Source organism: Panulirus ornatus, chromosome 14 (genome assembly GCF_036320965.1).
Source record: "Panulirus ornatus isolate Po-2019 chromosome 14, ASM3632096v1, whole genome shotgun sequence".
Lineage (NCBI taxonomy): Eukaryota > Metazoa > Arthropoda > Malacostraca > Decapoda > Palinuridae > Panulirus > Panulirus ornatus.
This window is the reverse complement of record NC_092237.1, coordinates 3,551,488-3,564,315: the sequence shown is the minus strand read 5'-3', so window position 1 is coordinate 3,564,315 and position 12,828 is coordinate 3,551,488. Positions and strand designations below refer to the sequence as shown.

Sequence of the window (12,828 nt, the reverse complement as noted above, 5' to 3'; positions counted from 1 at the left end):
CAAACACTGACCGATTTCTTTAAGATATGATAGGTGAGCAAAATTGTCTGAGTGCACTTTCTCCTGGCAATTAATACTTTTGGAGAAGTATATGTTTAACTCATCGTGGCTACTGAGTTTTGGAGATTTGTATGGTTACATGCCATTTATTTGACAGGGTTCCACCGGGGGGATGGTGTGTTTGGTGCTATCATCGTACGGCAGCCGGTATTAGAGGATCCTAATCATGATAGATTTGATTATGACCTTCCCCAGCATGTGCTTATGGTATGAAATATTCTTGTTTTGCACATGTGTATTGATTAGACTGTTATTCATTTGGAGTTGATAGACATAAATAGTTTTTAGCATATACAAATACAAAGATATTTTTCGCAATACTTTTTGAATCTTTCGTTTTCAATAGTGATTTTTTTCATTCTCATTTATGATTGAGAGCCCAAATTTTTATTTGCTGTGCTTTTGATTGTTTATATTGATTGATATTTGGAATCTTTAGTAAGTATAGTGACTATTTTCATGCCACCCCTTCGAGGGAGTTCCATTTGGAATAGGCATCATAGATATAGATTAATAGATAGATAGAGATATTCATTACCCCCAAAGGAGTTATTGATTGATTTTTATTCTTTTATAATTCAGTCATTCACCCATGTATTTTGTTAGTAGCAGTCAGCTTGGAGAAAATCTTTCAAGATATATTTGATATTGTCCTCATTGTATTGTAAATGAAACCATTAGATATCTGAATGGGATTAACAAACTTTTAATATCCTCTTTCTACAGTTCCATGACTGGCTGCACATCCCAACAGGGGATAAGTTTGTCTTAAGACATCATAGTGGTGGTGACGACTTTCCAGAGTCCATGTTGGTAAATGGTCAAGGTCCTCACCAGGTCAGCAGTGATTTTTTAGAATCATTTGATTATTACCTTGTTATCCTCTCCTGATCATTACCTCTCAGCCTTCCATGGTCATTACCTTGTTACCCTTTCATGATCAAAACTTTATTATCCTTTCATGATCAGTACCTTGTTATCCTTTCATGATCAATACCTTACTATTCTTTCATGACTGCTACCTTGTTATCCTTTCATGATCAGTACCTTGTTTTCCTTTCATGATGATTTCCTTATCATTTCATGATGAGTACCTTATCCTCTCGTGATCAGTGCCTTGTAATTCTTTCATAAACATTACCATGTTATTCTTTCTTGATCAGTACCATGTTATCCTTTTATGATCATTACCTTGTTATCTTTCATCATCAATACCTTGTTATCCTGTCATGAGCATTCCCTTGGTATTCTTTCATGGTCACTACCTTCTTATCCTTTCACGATCATTACCTTTTATCCCTTCAAGATCAGTGGTTTGTTATCCTTTCATGATTAGTACCTTGCTTTCCTTTCAAAATCATTACCTTCTTATCTTTTCATAATCATTAATCAATTTTGGAGCAAGAAGGAGAATGTCAAATGTTCACGAAGAATACCCTGAAAAAGTATGAGTAACAGAATTAAACCCACCTTCAGTTCATCCTTTGCCATCTAGACCAACCCAGACACATCCACATGTAAGCTAACCAACCTGACTCGGATGCACCCAGACCCAACCTTCTAATGTGTGGAAATTTCACTTGGTGAATTAGGATCACTCCCATTGATTTTAGTTTTGTCATGTATGCATGTAAATGAATCATCCTTGATGTAAGACTTTTCCATATTATAGATATCAAGGCCTGTTACCCAGTAAATACTTCAGACAATGCCAAAATTATTTTTCTCTTGTCCACCTTTTCCTTGTTCCCTCTACTTCCAATATATATACTCTTTTTGCCATCCTCTCCAGATGTCCAGATCAATTCAGCACATCCTCTTCAGCTGTTTCATACATAATCTCTAACTACCACAGCTCTTTTTGAATTATTGTATAATATTTTTGCATTACATACTGAAGAATAACAACATTTAGGGAATGGAAATATGATAACTATACAACATATCGTTGACATCAAGGTACCACATGTAAATTGAATACTTGGTGATACCATTACTGTACTTTTGATGTACTTATAATGTGCTTTTAATCAGAGCAACTTAATTTTTTTCAGCATGCAATTGATTCATCACTCCCAGCTTCAATTCCATACAGACGATTCAAAGTTATGCCAGGTAACGTCATACTGTCATTGAAGTAAAACAGTACCTAAGTCTTCATGATATTCCTGTATTTGATTGGCACAATATTTCACCCGCTTTTTAGTGGAACATATGATGGAAATAAGGGCCAAAAAGGTTTACATTGACTTTAAATGCTTTAGGTCATTTACTAGGATTATAGTACTATTTGATATGAATTGACAGTTGATGTAATTTATGTCCTACAGGGAACAGATACCGGATGCGGCTGATCAACACTGCCATTCTAAACTGTCCTATTGTGGTGGCCATTGATCAGCACATACTGACTGTCATTGCAGCAGATGGAAACCCTGTAGTGCCTGTTAATGCTACATCTTTGGTTGTTTATCCAGGTTAGTGTTTCATTGTTTTATGTATCTAATCATATGTGCTGTGTATGGAGGGAGTTTTGTTTTTATGGGGCCCCCTCCATCTCTTGAACATTCGCTGCAGTTAGATTTCTCTATCATTTCTGGTAGCCTGCACAAATCCATAAAAATTACCAAGTGTAAGTTGGTATTATGCAGTTCATTGCGATTTGTGTGAGCTGAGTATAAACTGAAATTCAGGCAACAGGTGATCAATTTTGAATGGCTTATGGGCCAAAAGAAGCATAAATGAAGATATTTCACTTTTATGATGATTTATAAGCAAATTCTCTGCCTTTGTTGAGTACATAAGGTACTGTTTAGGAAGTAACTTTTATTGTTTTTGTATAAGTAGTTTTCTAGAGTTGGTATGATGATAAAAGCAAAGCACTTTAGCATTTTTAACAATACATTCGTTGGTTTACTAATTAGTCTTCTGAAAAAGGATATACTGTTTTTTCCTGTTAGCAGCAGACAGAATTTAGTGGGACAGTATGCTAAAGGCAATTTGATAAGATCTCATGATAGTCATATATTGAGTGTCTGTATAGATTAGTACTTTAAAGGAGGAAAAGTGCTTCAAGTATGATATTTGTTTTACATGGGTATTGATGTTTTAGGGGACATTTTCATAGGTGATAGATAAGCTGAGCATAAGCCCAGGCTATTCAGTTGGCACCTTATGGTTTACTTATGATTACGTCATCTTTCGAAAGCATCATTTAATTTTTCTGTTTGAAATTGCTAATGATTTGATAAAACTACATTATGCTAATTACCATAAGCATTGGCTTTGTACAAAGTAACAGAAAAGGACAAGTTTTGCTCTTTCACTACTATCCATGTTGACAAATTTCTCTCCCAGTTGATGAATATAACATTATTCAACTCATTGAAAAAAAATTGAACTAAGTTAACACAGGCACTAAAACCTTAGACTAATGCTTCCCCATTTCAGTGAAGGCATACCAAGGCTATCCAAATCATCTGCTTACCCTGTGGCCCATTGGGTCCAGTTTCATTTTCTTCAGTTGTACTTGGAGATTGAGTGTACCTCTAGTTGAATATTTCTCTAATTTTAGATTTAAAGTCACTCATGGTCTTGTAATATATCAAGGTATAATAGTTGTTATCTTCATCTGAACCCCACAAAGTCTCATCTCTGTTAGTTTAAAAGGACCAAGTTTGCATCTCCTTGCCATGGTTTTGTATGAAGGACTGAATGCAGTGGATATTTTTGTTTACCAGCTATAGTCACAGGTGACATAAGGCGTCTATGTATGTCTCTAGTCACTGAAGGAACAATTCAAATGTTGGTGGGAAAATTCAGAACATGTGTGTTTGGGTGTCGCTACTATTCATTTATATGGCATATGTTATTAATACTGAAGGGGTAAAGTACCAGCTTTGTACATTAACACTAATCACTCCTTTTACATGAGCAAATTGATATATGGCATTAGGAACATAGCACTGTTTGATCTTTATGTTTTATTGCACAGCATTAGTTCTGTAAGAAATAGCTGAACTTTGAGGCAGTAATCAGAACAACGCAGTAATTCTGTAACTTTCTCTTGTGTGTTTTAGGGGAGCGATGGGATGTTGTGGTCAAAGCCAGTAATGATAAATCTGGAACTTTCTGGATAAGCTTCATGGGAGGAGTTGACTGTGCTGAAACTGAAGCTCATCAGTTTGCCCTTTTAGAGTATGAGGAGTTTGGGCCTACAGCTCAAGTCAAAGTTGATAATAGACAACAACATATTGACGATTTCACACTTCTCTCCATGATGCCACCCAAGCCAAAGTTTACAGATGCACCACCTGCAGGAACGGTGAGCATAAGAGTAATGGAATTAAAGTGATATAGTAATATATGATGATTCACCACTTTATTTTAGGACTTGTTTGAGATTTGTTTCATCACTCCTGTTTTGTTCCAGCACATAGGATGTTATGTTGTCGTGTGAGTGTGTGACTATTTTTTTCTAGTCATAATGTTCTTAGCAAGATAACAAAAGAACTTTGTGTGATAAAACCTTCATACTTGTGCTTAGATTGGGAAATGTAATTGCATAAGTTGGCATATTTATCTGGAAAAAGATTTTTTTGCAAGTGTTGGATAATGGTTAATTCAGATTTTCAACATTAATGTAACAGGTATAGGCAAATAGCATGGCATACAATTTTTAGTGATCTATAATGAGTTCATTTGTTATTGTGGACATATGTATGCAGGATATATGTGTAATTTTTTTTGTACTGTTTTCTACCTTATACAGTTCTCAGTGAATGTAGGTTTGCGGCAGGGGTGTGTGATGTCTCCATGGTTGTTTAATTTGTTTATGGATGGGGTTGTTAGGGAGGTGAATGCAAGAGTTTTGGAAAGAGGGGCAAGTATGAAGTCTGTTGGGGATGAGAAAGCTTGGGAAGTGAGTCAGTTGCTGTTCGCTGATGATACAGCGCTGGTGGCTGATTCATGTGAGAAACTGCAGAAGCTGGTGACTGAGTTTGGTAAAGTGTGTGAAAGAAGAAAGTTAAGAGTAAATGTGAATAAGAGCAAGGTTATTAGGTACAGTAGGGTTGAGGGTCAAGTCAATTGGGAGGTGAGTTTGAATGGAGAAAAACTGGAGGAAGTGAAGTGTTTTAGATATCTGGGAGTGGATCTGGCAGCGGATGGAACCATGGAAGCGGAAGTGGATCATAGGGTGGGGGAGGGGGCGAAAATTCTGGGAGCCTTGAAGAATGTGTGGAAGTCGAGAACATTATCTTGGAAAGCAAAAATGGGTATGTTTGAAGGAATAGTGGTTCCAACAATGTTGTATGGTTGCGAGGCGTGGGCTATGGATAGAGTTGTGCGCAGGAGGATGGATGTGCTGGAAATGAGATGTTTGAGGACAATGTGTGGTGTGAGGTGGTTTGATCGAGTAAGTAACGTAAGGGTAAGAGAGATGTGTGGAAATAAAAAGAGCGTGGTTGAGAGAGCAGAAGAGGGTGTTTTGAAGTGGTTTGGGCACATGGAGAGAATGAGTGAGGAAAGATTGACCAAGAGGATATATGTGTCGGAGGTGGAGGGAACGAGGAGAAGAGGGAGACCAAATTGGAGGTGGAAAGATGGAGTGAAAAAGATTTTGTGTGATCGGGGCCTGAACATGCAGGAGGGTGAAAGGAGGGCAAGGAATAGAGTGAATTGGAGCGATGTGGTATACCGGGGTTGACGTGCTGTCAGTGGATTGAATCATGGTATGTGAAGCGTCTGGGGTAAACCATGGAAAGCTGTGTAGGTATGTATATTTGCGTGTGTGGACGTATGTATATACATGTGTATGGGGGTGGGTTGGGCCATTTCTTTTGTCTGTTTCCTTGCGCTACCTCGCAAATGCGGGAGACAGCAAAAAAAAAAACAGATAGCACCAGGAATAGTGAAGGAAATGGCCACATATGCTCATGTCCACTTTCTAGCTGTCATATATAATGCACTAAAAGCTTAGCCCGCTATTCACAACCAGGCTCCACAGACTTTTCGCTGGTTTCCTCTGACTACTTCATATTCCCTGGCTCAGTTCATTGACTACATGTTGCCCCCTTTATACCACATTACTCTATCACTCTACCATGCACACCTTACACCATCCTGTACACACCTCACACTCTTCTGCATGTCCTGCCATCAAGGACTCAAAACCTTTTCCATTCCATCCTTCCAACCTCACTTGGTCTTCTTCTTGTTACTTTTACTTTTAAGATGCAAATCATCAACCTCAGGGCATATGAAGTGTCTGTGGTAAATCATAAAAAGGTTTTGTGGGGCCTGGTTGTAGACAGGGTGCTGTAGTTTGCGTGCATTGCATATGACAGCTAGAGAATGGTTGTGAGTGGATGTGGTTTTTCTTTGTTTGGCACTACCTTGCCAATGTGGAAAATGGTGATTCATTACAAAAAAAAAAAACTAGTGGTAAGTAAACTCTGTAATTAATAGATTGACTGTTAAGAGATATGCTTCCCTTTCAGCAAGTCAACAGTATCAACAGTGCTTGTTATGATGATCTCATTTGTGTAGCTAACTTGAGATCACCAGACCCTTTACCGGATGAAGTAAGAACTCCAAAGGCTGACTACACTTTCTATTTGGCTTTTGAGATGCGAAGAATCCATAATGCACACTTCTATTCTCGAATGTACTATGATTTTGATTTGAGTAAGTAACCATGGACTTCCTTGCGAAATGATTTTATTTTATGTAATCTTTTTACTTATGTTAAAAAAGCATATGATATCTCTTTATTACTCCCTAAATCGGGTGTGAGGAGGAAGACAGGAATTTAATAGAAAATATATGACAGACCATTAAGAACTAGCATCTGTACAAGAGAATTTCCTAGTTTACCATGTACAAAATCTGCCTGTTGAAAAAACATATTTACCTTTTTGATGTTTTACTGATTATCTATATAATGTGTCATCTTCTTGTTATGAAAGCTCTTAATATTATAAAAAGAAATAAAATTGTTTGGATATTGTCTGTGGCTTAATCTGATACTTAAACTTGTGATTTTTCTTTTGGCATTTTTTGAGATTAATCTTTTTTACACCTTTTGTTATCTTTTATTAAAAAGTTTTTAAATTCACAAGTTACTGAATTAATGAAGATTAAATTTTTTTTTTAAAAGGTGTCATACGGTGATCTAGGGAGATTAAGGAATGCATTATTGAGTGAATGCATGGATGAATTTTCAAATTTGTTTTTGCTGTCACCATACTTGTAGTTAATTAGGAACTCAATATTTGAAATTATCACTCATTGTTTTTATTCTCAGTGTTGGAAGACCAACAGATACCAACACCACAGATCAACAACCTATCTTTTGTGCAGCCAGCCACACCTTTAATCCTAAGTGGTGGAAAAAGTGAAGAACCTTTGTGCAATGCAGACTTACCACTACCAGGCAGAACATGTCATGATGATTACTGCGAGTGTCTCCATATGTACAGCATCCCACTAGGCTCAACTGTTGATATGGTCTTGATTGACGAAGGTTAGGCGATTGGGATTTTTTTATTCTTATTGTACTTCTTCAACTGTCATCACTAGATTCACTCCAAATTCCTTGGGATGGATCAGGTACTTATAGCCTTTCAAATTACTCTTAAAATTCCTGAACCCATGACCATAATGTTAAAGTGTAAACTTTGTGCATTAAGATTATTTCTCCAGTGATAGATTAAGCACTTTTTGTCCTGGATGTTTTATCCCAATATTTTGTAAGAGGCTATTGCAGAACTTGAAGAGTCCTTTGATAAATAATGCTTTTACTGAAGAAATCTCTATTTTCACTTTACAGTGCATTTGGTCATCTATATCTATCCTCATTTGCATCACTGTCTTCTTTTCAGATAATATCTCATTATGAAATTGTTTTATGCAAAACTGTTTTTGACTTCTTTCTTTATAACATTAAACCTTCCTTCTCTTTTCTGTTCCTCATTCTGTTCATATTCTTCAGTTTGATAAGAAATCCACAGCATCTTTTACTTTACTGATATTTCTTTTGTTACAAAACTAATTTAGCATACAAATATTCAGCTGAATCACAACTTCTTATGTACTCCCACTATTTCTAATGATTTTTTTCTGTGCTTGTAAGTTGTCTGTATCATGGTGCTGCTTTCATCCTACTGTCTGCATCAAATATACAACCTTTGTGTCAGTACAAATACTAGGATGGTAAAAGATCTTAATGATTAATATTATACATGTCCTTCCAAATATAAAAGAATCACAGGAATCTTTAAGATTTTAAGAAGGATGAAATATTGAGAAGTTAATACTTACCTTGCAATGAATGAGCAACCTGCCTAAAAATCATGTCAGATTAAAATGATCTATTGTAATAGACATTCATCATTTTATGATCCTGTTAACATCTACACATTCTTACGACAAATTTTTGTTCTAGTGTAAACTAAATGAAAAGCTTCTGTGGAGAGCTGGAGTGTAAGGCTAATTATCAAAAGTGTAGAACTGTAATATATGTCAAAGTATAGCTCTTAATTATTACTATATGCCATGGTATTTATTTGAGCTTCTTCTCTTGAGATCCAGCACAGTAGTTGTACTCTTAGATTGTTTACATGGAACAAGAAAATTAAAATTTTAGAGAAAATAAAGAAGCCCTTGCAGTGAAATGAGCAGTATTTGTCATTTTAGATGGAGTGTTAACGGTACTTAACAAAGCTATTTTTCAAATGTGAATGCTAGTAAAACTTGCAACATGCAGTGATGACTTGCTTGATAAACCCAATACTTTAAAGAAAAAATTGTGTATAAGCAATTTCATGAGAAAGTTGTGTGTGAATTCTTTTAAATAAAACTCCTTTTGATTCCTTAAGTAGTTGCATGATCTTGGTAATCTCAATGTTTTCTTATGGTTTTGATAATTGATTTGTAAATAATATAATCACTGTGTATTATGATATCCTTTAAAATTTAGTATACTCTGTTTTTAGGTCAATATGGTGATGAAAACCATCCTATACACCTTCATGGAGAGTATTTCTGGGTTTTGGGGCAAGACCGGCCTGTAGATGTGGTAGACACTAACATTACACGAAACCAGGTCAGTACCGTTTATGATGTGCATACCATAGATACCAACATAGTTGTTGAGTGTGTATAGGGTTGTTTGGTGAGGTAGGTAAATACAGTGGTCTTAAAGTGAGGGTCAGGTCTACAATATGCCAGGGATGAGGAGCATGGGAAGTGAACCAGGTGCTGTTTGAAGATGTCTCTAGTGTCAGACTTCACAGAGAAACTATAGAAACTGGTGGTAGGGAGAGTTTGTGAAAGAAGAAAGTTAAGAGTACTTTGAACAAAATGGATTGAACCAGGGCATGTGAAGTGTCTGGAGTAAATCATGGAAAGGTCTGTGGGGCCTGGATGTGGATAGGGAGCTGTGATTTCTTTGTATTACACATGACAGCTGGAGACTGAGTGTGAACGAGTGTGGCCTTTTTTGTCTATTTTCCTGGCACAACTTCGCTGAAGTCAGGGGTAGTGATGCTATTCCCTGTGTGGCGGGGTGGCGACAGGAGTGGATGAAGGCAGGCAAGTGTGAGTGTGTACATGTGTATATATATATATATATGTCTGTGTGTGTGTATGTATTTGTTGATATGTATTTTTTATTTTTTATTATACTTAATCGCTGTCTCCTGCGTTAGCGAGGTAGCGCAAGGAAACAGACGAAAGAATGGCCCTACCCACCCACATACACATGTATATACATAAACATATGTATACATATGTATATTTGTGTATTTGTGCGTGTATGGCCGTTTATGTATGTATATGTGTATGTGAATGGATGGGCCATTCTTCGTCTGTTTCTTGGCACTACCTCACTGATGTGGAAAACAGCAATTAAGTATGATAATATAATAATAAATAGATAACTATTTTAGGCTCATACAGATTTTCTTTGCTGTTTCTTTCTTAGTAGTTACAGTATGTTGTATTAATAAGGATCATAGCTTGATTTAGAAATTCTCCTTTCATACTTGCTTACCATTTCCCAACTTTGCAAGGTAACTTCAGGAACAGATGATTGAACCATGGAGGTAAAATCCTCTTTTAGCTTCTTTTGGAGAGTAATGATATAGGAAGGGAGGATTTTCAGATCTTTCCCACCCTTCTTAGTTGCCTAATACAACATGTAGGAGGTACATGGGTAGTATTCTTTCTCCCCTAACTCATTGATTAAAATTAAGGCCTATCTTCCCTCGAGATTTTGTAGAATTATATTGATTAGTCTGAACATATTATTGTGTTAGGAATTGAATAGGATGCCTTTAAAATTACTGCTGTTTTTGAAATATGAATCTTTGCTGTTTTGTAGGTGATGGATATGGACCAGAATGGTCTGTTAATTAGAAACCTTGACCATCCCATCTACAAGGACACTGTCACGATACCTGATGGAGGCTATTCAGTTGTCAGATTCCATGCAAATAATCCAGGTAACACGTGGAGTTATTTTTATCAGTAAATGATATGTTTTTAGGTTTCTTTTATTCTATATGACATTACAGTTTCAAAGTCTTGTAACATACTAGATTGTCACATGTCACACTTCCAGAATCAAATACTTTTCCTGCATTTACAAAAATCTCAATTTCTTTTGTATTTTAAGCTATCATGCATGTAAAGCAGTATCTGGCCACATCATTTTTCATTATCATATAAGGTATATGGTAGTAGAGTAATTGGTTTGGCTTGCCTATAAAAGATTTACTGAGAGAAGATTGAGGTATAAAGTTTTATAGTTCTGGCTTTAAGTGTAGGGAGAAATGGTGCAGAGACATTGTGACTAAGAATAAACAATGTTCTTAAAAAAAAAAGGCCTGTAGCACAAAAAATTTTCCTCTAAAGTTGTCACTGTTTGGAAAATGCCATCCTATCTGTTTCTTTCTTGCAGCCATTGGTAAACTTGCCATGTTCTTCCTTGCAGGATACTGGTTGTTGCACTGCCACCTCCTCTTCCACTCTGTTGCGGGTATGAACTTAGTCTTCAAAATTGGAGAGGATCATGAAATCCCTGAACCTCCATTAGGTTTTCCTTCCTGTGGCAATTACAAAGGTTCAGAATTGTAAGATGAATTTCTTGCTGATGAGACAGTAAACATTCCAGAGTGTTGTTGGCTGATAGTGACATGATTTGTTTATGGTATATATTTCCAGACAAATTGTGAAATACATGTGTGATTTGTTTGAAAATGGCATGCATTTATGAAGAGTATGAAGGAATTTTACAGATGCATTTCACCAAATTTCTTGGGGTGTTAATCAAAATTTATAGTGTCTGTCCATTATAATATGACGTACAGATCTCATACATGTTTACTTTTACATTAATTAAGATTTGAGTTTGGGTATTTCTTTGATAGTAATGTTCTGCAAACATTTACTTCAAGAATTTAAATTGTATTAGATAGACAGTGCTTTGTATTTAGGGAGACACCAGATGCAAAAAAATTGTCTGAAATCATAATTGACTGTATAGAAATTATGTTAAGATTTTTATGTGCATGATGTCATAAGAGTCTGTTGATTGAGATGATTATTAGGTACCTGTTCTCAGAATGTGTTTTTTGTGATAAGTGGTTTAGAAAATATATATAAATGGCCAGACTGTATATTCAAGAAAAGACATGAAAACAAGAATATATATATTAATGGCCAGACTATATATTAAAAAAAGACATGAAAGCAGTATCCTGAAAGATTTTAGTTTTTTGAGCTTTATTCACCTGAGCCACAGAATCGTTAATTATTGCTCTAATGAACTGCACAAGTGATGACAAGAACCAAAAAGTCATTGTAGGTGCTTTATTGTTGTGAAAATGAAATGTATGCTTTTTTATTAATAAACTATGACAGTTAACCCTCCAATCAAGTTACTGACATATTTACATTTTTGTTAACTTTAGACTGGAAAAGTCAGGCATCATGTGTATGTAATACTAGATTGTTATGTAACCAAACTAACCCACTGTATTTATTAGTGTGTACAGGATGTGATACATTGCACAGCATTGATATTATTATCAGATGCAAGTAATGAAATTAAATTTTTTTTTTGTATGCATGTGTGTCTTTTGACTTGCAAAGGGCATGCATCATGGAGCAGTAGAGTGTGTGAAATGCAATACTTTAAGGTGGTTTGGGCATGAGGGAAGAATGCAAGATGGAGTTTATAAGGAGAGTGTCCAATTAAAGGGGTGTGGGAGGAAGACCACATGTGACTAGGGGAAATGGGGAAAAAATACATGCCATGGCGTACAGGACACAAGTAAGGACAGGGATAAGTGGAGAACTTTTGCTGGGGCCACCCTTTTGATGGAAGTTCCTGGAGGAAACAGGTGTCAGAGAGATAGGTAGATTGCGCATTTCAACTCTGTATACGTAGCTGTGGTATAATTTAGATAGTTTTACAATCCATACTAAGAAAAGGTTCATTTGCAAATTTTGTAAATTTTCGCTTAATGTACGAAGTGAGTATTTCCCCCTTGGAAGTAAACCCCTGTTAAATGCCTCTGTGTTATTCATCTTTTATATTTTCCAGTGGAATGTAAATAAAAGTGTAAATCCTTAGTATATGTGGGAATCTAGGTTAAGAACCCTGTATTTTGTTATGTGAATACCAGAATTTTGTACAACAAACTGTAAGGTGCTGATCCCATCAAAAATTTAAGTTATACCCTGGTTAGTGAGATGGATAAG

The 12,828-nt window shown here is 36.0% G+C and overlaps 1 pseudogene; it reads left to right on the top strand.

Annotated features, from left to right (window-relative positions):
* LOC139753171 (uncharacterized) overlaps window positions 1–12,699 on the top strand; it is a 36,143-nt pseudogene extending 23,444 nt beyond the window's left edge.
* The last annotated feature ends 129 nt before the right edge of the window (window positions 12,700–12,828 follow it).